General features: G+C 39.9%; 1 long non-coding RNA gene across 1 annotated transcript; it reads right to left on the bottom strand.

Annotated features, from left to right (window-relative positions):
• Nucleotides 1-455: 455 nt before the first annotated feature.
• Nucleotides 456-3,288, bottom strand: LOC307024457. Its single transcript, XR_013803893.1, has 2 exons — nucleotides 3,134-3,288; nucleotides 456-707 (listed from the first exon to the last, which is right to left on the bottom strand). It is a non-coding gene; the product is annotated as an uncharacterized lncRNA (long non-coding RNA).
• Between the last annotated feature and the right edge of the window lie 6,880 nt (nucleotides 3,289-10,168).

The following is a 10,168-nucleotide window of genomic DNA, read 5'->3' as shown; positions in this document are numbered from 1 at the left end:
GTGTGCATGTCTATGTAGCCCGGATGCATACATCCAAACACTGCCTTCACATCATTATGTAACATCTGTTCTTCTCCAGCTGTTACAGACAGCGAGGCTTAAATATCCACGAGGTAATTGCCATATCAGGCTGAGTTTATGTGGACTGCTGAAATAAACTCAAGTTATTTATTCCTGAGGGTACACAGGCCAAACAAGGGAGGGACGTCTCCTCCAGATGTGTCCCACAGTGGAATTTGACATCAGAAAACATTACAGCGATTAAAAGATCAGCTTTTTGGAGTGGGTTTCTCAGAAAACAAAGAGTGAAAGATCGGTTTTTATTCTAACATGTTGTTCTGAAGTGTATACATCAGACAGGAATACATCTGTGTTATACCTCAGGTTGTTCCTATACTAAATGTGTTAAGAATGTCACAAGGCTCAGGACCCAAACGCACAACACCAGAAACAGGTCAGATTAACAAGGTCTTTTAATTAAGGTCAAAACACAAAACGCTCACTTGGAGGATCAAAACTCTAAACAAAAACATCCACATGGACTATCAAAAATATACTTAACACGATCAAGGAATGACTGGCAGGCTTGACGAGACAAGACGAACTGGCACAGGACTTCTTCTTCTTCTTTCGTGTTTATTGGCGGTTGGCAAACCAAATTGTAGGTGCATTACCGCCACCAACTGGACTGGAGTGTGGACAAGAGACTAAGCAGAAAACAATAAACAAAAGAAACAAAAGAAAGAACCAAACTCTAGATTATTTTTTAATTGATCAATTTCTCTTAGAAACTTAATAATCTCACAATATATATTGCCTGATGTTTTCCCTAACAGTCCTGATAGCGACAAGTCATGGAATTTTGCTTTCTTCAGTGTCTGGAAAAACACATTTCTCTGAGTAGGCTACTATATTTCCTGCAAAGCAGTAAAACATGCTCAACAGTTTCTGGCTGGCTACAGTGTATACACTTTCCGGTTGGATGCTTTCCTATTATACTTAATGTATGATTGAGACCTGTATGACCTATTCTTATCCGAGAAATGACTCCGCAGTGTGCGAAAAAGTACACGTCCCACCGTCCGGGACGTGTTATTTACAATATCGGACAAGTAGATCTTTCAATTGACTTGTCCGGCGGACAAGTGACGTTTTTCGCCCGGATTTATTGTTATATTATTGATAGATTCAGTTTACAAAAGGCAGAACTCATTCGCAAATTGGACGTGTCCGCCATTTTTCGTTTAGAAATGTTAGTTTCGGTTCTGTTTGTCGATTCCTAATGAAATGCATCTCGCCGCTTTCTGTACAGTTAGACGGGGGCGGGAAGTCTAGCACAGTGGCAGGGTTGGGAAGCAAAACTCGGTTCCGAGTAGGAACAAATAACAATTGTCCGTTCCCGGGATTGATAAGAGTTGTGAGGACAGGAGGCGAAGCCGAGCCCCGCGGACCGCAGCTCCCTCTCTCTGCTCCGGACCAGCTGATCGCTGCATGGTGCAGCTCAGCGTCTCTCTCTCTCTCTCTCTCTCTCTCTCTCTCTCTCTCTCTCTCTCTCTCTCTCTCTCTCTCTCTCTCTCTCTCTCTCTCTCTCTCTCTCTCTCTCTCTCTTTCTACACACAGCGGATTCACTGCCCGTTTAACAGCCTCATCTTTGTCAAACTTTCTTATGTTCTTCCTCTAACACGTAATGAAGGTTATTAGGGCTTTTAGCTCCTTTGTTGTTAATATTGACCGCCATTTCCTTTATGAAGTGAAGCAGCCTCCCTGTGTCCTCGCGCTGTAATCATATCCCCGGACCCCCATACTCGGAGGAGCACAGGGATGTCAGTATTGTTTATGAAGCAGGGTATAGAAATTATTGAAATTAAAATACTATCTATTTACTTTTACAAACAGTGAGCAGCTGGGCAGCTGCAGCATGTGTATTGCAGGACATGTGTAAGCGTCTTTGAGTTTTAGAAAAGCGCTAGGCCTATAGGCTATAAATATAATGTATTATTATTATTATTATTATTAGGCCTATGTGTTGGACATGTGTGGTTGGACTCTGTCTCACAGGCAGGTTGCAGCATGTGTGTTGCAGGACATGTGTTGGACACACAGACTGTGTGGTTGGACTCTGTCTCACAGGCAGGTTGCAGTGTAACATCAGAGGAGACTGGGCCAATTGTACATTCTTAAACTGCACCACTTAGAACTAACAAAACAATGCAGAGATTATGTTTATATAATTGTATTCAATAACCGTAATAAATTAAACAGTATGAACTGATTTGTAAATAGGAATACAGATTTGACTTAATGTTTTCATAAATATATTTTTCTCACAGGTTTGTCATGGGACTTATTTTTACCTTCTCAAAGAACCAGAATCGAGAACCGAAAATAACTGGAATCGAAAAGCAGAACCGGAATCGTTAAAATCTAAACGATACCCAGCCCTATGTGTGATGCAGTAAAATCTTACGTAAAAACCGTGGGAAAATGTGAAATACAATGGCGAAGAAGAAGATTCCAGTGGCCCCAATTTGTGTCCATTCTGGACAAGTGAAAATGTATTCGGACAAGTAAATTGCCAAACTCACTTGTCCATGGACAAGTACTCTCTAAAAACTTTTTCTCACACTGCATTTTCCTCCCTTCTTTTAAACCCCACCTTCCTTCCATCCCCCAAATACCTTTGAATTTTATAAAGATGTCTTCCTGTATCACTAAGGTCCCAATGATCTTGCCATGTTGTTTGTGCATATTTCTGTATGAATGTTTTAACCTCCGCTTTACTGAGTGGAACTTCTATGTCTATGTTCATACTTCTGAGTGTTTGTTTGGCCAGAATATCCACCTGTTCATTACCCTCCACACCAACATGAGCAGGAACCCAGATGAAACGAGTTGCTATGCCTTTGATTTGCATTTTATATAAAATTAGATATATTTCATTTATTATGTCCATTCTAGATGAAGATCTACCTGATCGTATACTCGATAATGCTGAAAAGCTGTCAGATGCAATTACACTATTATGTATTTCTTTCTCCTCTATCCATTTCAATGACAGTACCAATGCCAACAACTCTGTGGTGTATACTGACACATGGTCTGTTACCCTTTTCTTGATATGTGTATTACTCACTGGGATGTATACTGCTGCCCCTGCACGCCCTGTCTCTGGATCTTTGGAACCATCTATGATTGTTGAGTCTGAGTGATATTTTGCAAAATAATTCTGGACTATGCGCCATACTGGTAGTTCTTTCTTTTCCTTTAACTCCCTTTGTATATTGAGGTCTACACTTGGCAATGGGAATAATGGACGAGATTGGTGCTGGTGCTGCTGCTGCTGCTGCTGCAAGTTTACGCGCCAAAACACGGGTAGCGCCATGACACTACACAAATGCACTTCATTTCCGCCGGAAGTCTTTTGCACAGCGTCTGTCGGTGTAAACCGATGTAAACAGTCAGACGGGCACTGGTGTAAACACAGCGATTTCGATGCTAACAGTGATGCTAGCTTGGGAACACGATTCTACTTCTTTGACTGGAGATGGCGTTACTCTCCCCCACCCGAATTCAGTGCAAAACTGGGAGGATAACATGACGACGTGGCCCAGCATAAAACCAAAATAAACTGCCTTATTTAGGTCATGCCCACAGGAGCCAACAGTTGTCTGTTGTTTACATAATGCACAATTTACATGATCTCTTTATGCTGTGCAATATATCATATGTGCCTGTACTGTTTGAGTGAAAATAAAGTTTGATGTAATTTCATTTCATTATTGCACTGTTATTGCATTATTGCATTTCATATGTTCCTTAGAGTGCTACAATTTCTTTTAACACAGTTCATCATTCATATTAAGCTCATACTGTACATAAATAACACTGAATTAATTAATTGTTGAGAGGAAACTAAAGAAATGGCTTCAACAAGAAAGATCACATGTTTAATCCTAACAGGTATTACAAATTAAAATATAAAAGCAGCCCACACAATTACATCACTATGAAAATATTCATATATAATATTAAAAAATACAATGCATGCAGTATTTGTTGTGTTTATCTGTATTTAATGAACAACATGGCTGGGTGCTGGTTTGTGGTCGTAGCACTCTCTATCTAACCACTCGTTCAGGTGCTTTCTCGAGTGATTGCAACCAACTACCGCACACGTAGTTCCCGAACCACTTTTCTTCATGTTGTAATTGTTATATCCTCTTTGTCTCTGCGATATCAGTGCTTTGTCGGCACAACGGAGCTAGCTAGCAAAACAAACCCAGTCCGCCAAAACGGAAGTGCATTGCATCGAAGGGAGGAGTTCAGGATGTAGAGCGGAAACGGCTCAATAACTTGTGTATACACCCATCTGGCACAGGACTTCTTCTTCTTCTTCTCTTGCTTTTGGCGGATTGCAAACAACTTAAAAGGTGCATACCGCCACCTACTGTACATGAGTATGCATCATCACATCATTCCAACTCATTAACCTATGTTCTAATCAAAATAAAATAAAAATTAATTAATAAAACCATTAAATAAATAAAACAAAACAAAACAAATGTATGTTCTTTCCTGACCTAATGTTAAATTATTTTTCCTACCCCAGTTTCACTCAAACATTTAAACAGTGCCTTTCTGGTAGCTTTTACTCCCTCTCCTTTTGTTCCCAAAACACCAACCACACTCCACTCCCTCTCTGCCTCTAAGACTTTAGCCTTTAATTGTTCTCTTTCCGCTTTATAGATGTCACAATTTAACAATATATGTTCTACATCTTCTATTACTGCACAGTTCCCACACTTGTTACTGTCACTTTTCCCCATGATATACAGCGTACTATTCAAAGCTGTGTGATTTATTCGGAGTCTAGCCATCATGATTTCCTCCCTTCTGTTTCTTTCTTTATGAATATTAATTGTAATTGTATTTTGTACTTTGTGATAGTCCTTGCCTTTCTGGTCTTTCTCCCACCTTTTCTGCCAGATCTCCATCCCTTTCTTCTTAATGACTGATTTTCCTTCTCCTTTACCAAGTTGAACTGGTAGTGTTATTTGCTTTTGTAGTGCAGTTTTTGCTAATCTATCAGCACACTCGTTCCCTTTCACCCCCTCATGTGCAGGCACCCAGCAGAACTGCAGATCTATGCCGCTTCTGTGCAGTCTTAACAGGCTATGATTCAGTTCTATGAGAATGTCTACTCTAGTAGTTGTTGTTGATTGTATGCTTTGTAATATGGACAATGAATCTGTACATATAACCACCCTATCTGGTCTGACCTCTTCAACCCACTGTAATCCTATTATTACAGCAAGCATTTCTGCTGTATACACTGATAATTGATCAGATGTTCTTTTTAAAATAGATATTTTAAAGTCTGGGATGTATATGCCAACTCCAACACGCTCTTCCTTGTTCTTAGAGCCATCTGTATAAATTTGTAGGTAATTGTAGTACTTTTCGTTCAGATACATACTTGTTTTAATTCCCACTTCATTTATTTGCCACTCTTTTTTCCTTTCTATGATATTCATATCTATGTTAGCTTCTGGGAACAGCCATGGGGGAACACTGCTAAATGGAGTTGCTTTGGCAAACGTTATATTCTCCACTCCATATGCCCTTGTTCTTTCCTTACTCGTCCAGCCAAACCCACGTCCCTGGAATTTTGCATATTCCCAGCAATCCTGTAATATTCTGTTTGAAATATTTTCTTCTCCACTACCTTGTAGTCTGACCCAGTATGACAGAGCAAGTTTCTCTCTTCTGATCTCCAGAGGTGTCTCTCCTGCTTCTATCAGAACTGCATTAATAGGGGATGACTTTATTGCTCCAATACACAGCCGCAATGCTTTATATTGTATTCTATCAATTTTTAAAAGCGATGTTTTTGCTGCTGCTCCATATACTATACAACCGTAATCTATTGTGGACCTCATAATTGATCTGTAAATGTCTATTAATGCTTGTTTATCTGCGCCCCAGTTGCATCCAGCTACAGCTCGCAATAAATTTAATACTTTTTTGCATTTTGTTTCCACTTGATTAATATGCATTTTCCATGTGTATTTGCTATCAAACCACAGTCCTAGGTATTTGAACTCATTCACCTTTGTCATTGGACGCTCATATAGTGTTAGCTGTTGGCCATCAATCTTGCGTTTGTTTGTAAATACCATGTAGCATGACTTGCTTTCTGACATTTTGAATCCCCAGTTATATGACCACCTCTCCACTTTTATAATCGCTCTAGCTATATTCTCCATTACGTATGGGGCATTTCTTCCCCTCATCCAAATAGCCCCATCATCTGCGTACAGAGCCGATTGTATGCATGTGTCTAAGCATGTAAATATATCATTAATCATGATGTTGAATAATATTGGACTGACTGCACTCCCTTGGGGAATACCATTTTCTATTTCAAAATAGTTGGAAATATCTGCTCCAACCTTTACTCTAAATGTCCTGTCTGTTAAAAAGGCCCTTACCCAATTGTACATTCTCCCTCCAATACCCATTCTACCCAATTTGATCAGTAACCCATCCCTCCACATAGAGTCATACGCCTTTTCAATGTCAAAGTACACTATTGCCATTATCTCTTTCATTTTCAATGTTTTTTCCACATCGTTACTCACTCTTACTAGCGCATCTATTGTGGAACGCCCTTTACGAAATCCGCTCTGAAAACTACTCAGCAGCCCTTTCTGTTCCAGTACATGTGAGAGCCTACGGACAATGATCTTTTCCATCCATTTACATAGGTGTGATGTAAGAGCATCTGGCACAGGACAAAGGGAGATGCAGACTATATACACACTAGGTAAGGGGACACAGGTGGTAACAATTAAGGGAGGGGCTTACAATCACACTGGAGGGAAAAACACGCAAGGGCAGGAATGCTCTGAAACGAGAGGGAAAGGTTACTACAAAATAAAACAGGAAATCACAAGACAAAGCAAAAGAAAAAGGACTGAACTAAATAAATTAACTTAACACAAATGTCTAGACACCACAAAATGTTATTGTAAGTTATCATTTTTATGGTGTAAATGTTATGTTTGTGCTCCTCAAGGAAACTCTTCTGTCTAACAAAGTTTGTGAGTTTGGGGAAATGTTGGAGTTGGTCAGCTGGGTCTGACCTATGGAAACCTAGTGAGCATTTACCTGATGGTTGAATATAATAATATTGGTCATTATTGAATTCATTTATTCAACACTAGGAAAATAACATTTAAAAAATGGTCTTTGTTAATCCGTTATGATGTTTTAAGCCACATTCACATGATACACGGTAAAAATTGTAGCCTGAGTTCAAAGTTCTAATTATTTCAACTTTGACCTAGTGATCGCTGACCTTTTGAAATGCAACCATTATAACATTACAGTACGTTACTTACCAGACACTTGTACTTAAAACGACTTACGTACACTAGATACCGTTGACATTCCCCACAGGAGCAATTTGGGGTTAAGTGTCTTGCCCAAGGACACTGTGACATTTAATTGCAGTGGGTGTCAAGGTGGGATTGAACCGGTGCTCCCATGAGGCACCGCTGCATGTAGCGGCACAAGCTAGCAGAGGAGGCAACCATAGAGTCTAAACATAACTGGCTGTTTCCCCCTCAAGGCTCTTTACCCAAAGTATATCATGTGAATGCAACTTTAGGCTTCAATATTACATTTCAAATAAGGGCGCCCTAATTATGAGGCAGGCCTGACTATTACTAAACTGAACAACGTGTACTCTGCGTCTTCCAGTCAGGCTGCCATGATCTTGGCTAACGAACAAGCTAACACAGAAACATCACAAAGTTGTTATTGCCATCATCCACTGTGATTTACATCCAACAGTATACTGAGGCTTTATTAATCATTGATTAAAATGGGGCCACCACCACTCAGCAGCTAACAAGACGAATGGGAGTGAGGAAGATGCTGGCTCTGAACTCATATTTGCAATGTGTCCCTGCTGAAAGACTTCAGAGGAAGAGATCATGTGTTCTTTCACAGAAAGACAGAAAGCAATCGATGCTGCCAGTTGAGGATTTAAGATCGAGTCCTGACACTGCCAGTAACAACCAATTAGGAGCAAACTAAGCGTCCTTTACTGCAGCCCTGCTTATGTGAGTTTAGTGAAAGCTGCTTTATTTGCTTTTAAGTGTCCCAGATGCGCTTAATGTTAAATGTTAAACCCAGAGAAACAAAACAAGGCGCCTTGGTCATCCAAAACATCTATGAGAGAAAACATTGAAAGCGCCCTTTAGAGATTGGTTTCATTAGGAAAGTTTTACATTTTCTTCCATGTCAGCTGGCTTTTCATGTTTCGCACTCATACAGAAGAAGAGCAAGAACTTATGGAAGCATCTAAGAAGTTGACAACATCACACATAGCTGATCAGTTGAAAGTGTATTATGTAAAATATAATTTCAATCAGAAGAGACTTATTTTAGTATTAAAAATGTTTATTGACGTGCACAAGGTGATTTCTCCCCCCATTTTTCTGGGGTCTAGACACTTGTGGTGATGTTGATTGGATGAAGAAGATGCTGCAGATCTAGATTTGGTGAGGAGTAGATTTATGACGAGCTCAACCTGTGCACTGGAGCTGGATGGTACTACGGAGGCCGACAGGTGATAACCCGCTACAACGGCCCAAAACACCTAGATGTGGAGCAACTTTGTAAACAATGAAAATATAGAAACTGAAATGTTCCAAACACAAGCAAATGGAGAATATTGTTGTAGCTGTGTGCATAACTATTTAGTGCAGGGGTGTCAAACTCAAATACACAGTGGGACAAAATAAAGAAATGGATACTAGTCGAGGGCCGGACTGGTTCAATGTTTATTGCAAAACTTATTGAAATGAACTTATTGCACATATTAAACCTGGAACTAACAAAGCTTAAATGATTGCCTATAAAAATAACATTAAACATTAAATAATAAGTTGCATTAATTTCTTATGGCTCTATCTGCAGCTTTTCCAGAGTCATTTCTTATGAGTACATTTTTCCACAGGCCAACAACAGCTTCACTTCACAACTTGAGTTTCCCTCAAAGAAAAAAACAAACATGCCCTGTTGTCGTGAGAGAAAAAGTGCAGAAGGAAACATCCATTGAAACTCAGTTTGCTGCTCTGTGATGCTAGTTCAAGCCAGATACTTGGCATCTCGTCTTCGGTGCAAGTTCATCAATGTTTGGGCTCAGGCTCTGAGCTGAGGAAACCCTTCAGGATTGAGTGAAGGTGTGCGTGCAATATACTGGTGGGCCAGATCTAATAGTAATTAGAAATGAACCTGCGGGCCGTAATTAAATCCACCAAGGGCCTGATTTGGCCCCCGGGCCTTGAGTTTGACACATGTGATTTAGTGTCTCCTGGTTTACATTTTATATTCGCAGCGTTTCGTTTATGCAGCACTTTTAGTAAACGGTGCACATGTTTTGTCAAGTTGGTGAAGATGTGTCTGCATTTGCATGTGTTTTGGATTTTTTTTTTATTTGCATCGTTTGCAAAATCAACTGGTAAGTTAAGTACGTCAGAAATTATTTCGAAAATGTTTCCAGTATCCATTAATCATGCATCAACTCTTTGTCAACTGAGTAAAAAACACCTTGCCGTTTCCAAACCGCTTGTGTAATGCAATACTGCAAAGTGCGCAAACAAATGCGTAAATAAAGAGTTTACTTTACTGAAGAAGAGCGAGATGCTGTCCACATAGTTGCCAGTTTTACTCTTTATAAGATGGACCAGTAACGGATGACCTGATTCATAGTTCAGGTCAGGTCGGGTTCTTCATCTGCCAAGGTTGTCCAAGTCTAGTAAACAACATAGTAGAATATAACCAGAAGAAAGTTTTCCAAACAAGGAATAAGACTCTGCAACCACTTTTTTGTTTTTTTGACCGTCAGGGAAGAAGAACTGTTTCTGGTTCATCTGTTGGTCTGTTTCATGTTTTCCTGGTTCAGCGGTCTGATCAGGAAACCTCACATGTGTCATTGTTTGTCTTGATTTAAACCAAGGATCTTGTGTTTTTGTTATTACTCATTGCACACAAAATCCAAACCCAGAGACATGGTGTTGCAGAGCGGCTCTGACATGTGGGTTTCTCTGGTCTGTTTGGACGGATGGGAGGAGGCCTGACTCATCTGAGAAACACA

This window comes from Notothenia rossii (genome assembly GCF_949606895.1).
Source record: "Notothenia rossii genome assembly, chromosome: 11".
Taxonomy (NCBI): Eukaryota; Metazoa; Chordata; class Actinopteri; order Perciformes; family Nototheniidae; genus Notothenia; species Notothenia rossii.
Note: the sequence above shows the minus strand (reverse complement) of the source record. Positions and strands in the feature narration are given on the sequence as shown.